Genomic DNA, 893 nt, shown 5'->3' with positions numbered 1-893 from the left:
AGACTGATGGTCAGGCAGAGCGTACCATTCATACCTTAGAGGACATGTTGAGAGCTTGTGTGATCGACTTCAAGGGTAGTTGGGATGATTACCTTCCTCTGATTGAGCTCGCCTACAACAATAATTACCATTCCAGCATTCAAATGGCCCCTTATGAGACATTGTATGGGCGTAGATGTAGATCTCCAGTTGGTTGGTTTGAAGTAGGTGAAGCAACCTTGATAGGACCAGATTCGGTCCTTGATGCTATGGAAAAAGTGCAACTCATTAGAGAGAGACTTAAGACTGCTCAGAGTCGCCAGAAGTCTTATGCAGATGTGAGAAGAAGGGAACTAGAGTTCCTAGTTGATGATTGGTTTTTCCTGAAAGTGTCACCCATGAAGGGGGTGATGAGATTAGGCAAGAAAGGGAAGCTCAGTCCCAGATATGTAGGCCCTTACCGGATCTTGAAAAGGATTGGTAAAGTGGCTTATAAGTTAGAGTTGCCAACAGACTTAGCAGCAGCACATCCAGTCTTTCACATTTCTCTTTTGAAGAAGTGTGTGGGTGATCCAGCATCCATAGTACCATTAGAGAGTGTGGCCATGAAAGATAGCCTTTCATATGAGGATGTACCAGTTGAGATTCTCGATCGTCAGGTTAGAAGGTTGAGAAATAAAGAAGTCGCTTCAGTCAAGGTTTTGTGGAGGAGTCAGTCCGTAGAGGGAGCTACTTGGGAAGCAGAAGCAGCCATGAAGTCCAAGTATCCTCACCTCTTTCCTTTCGATTCCATTCCAGCTTGAGGTAATAGTTCCTTTTCATTTTTTCAGTCATTCATGCGAAAATTCAGTCTTAGAATCATGTTCCTTCAGTTTGTACTTGCATTTGCAGCGTATTTGCATGTTCTTGGAACT

This window comes from Solanum stenotomum, chromosome 6 (genome assembly GCF_019186545.1).
Source record: "Solanum stenotomum isolate F172 chromosome 6, ASM1918654v1, whole genome shotgun sequence".
Lineage (NCBI taxonomy): Eukaryota > Viridiplantae > Streptophyta > Magnoliopsida > Solanales > Solanaceae > Solanum > Solanum stenotomum.
This window is presented reverse-complemented; position numbering follows the sequence as displayed.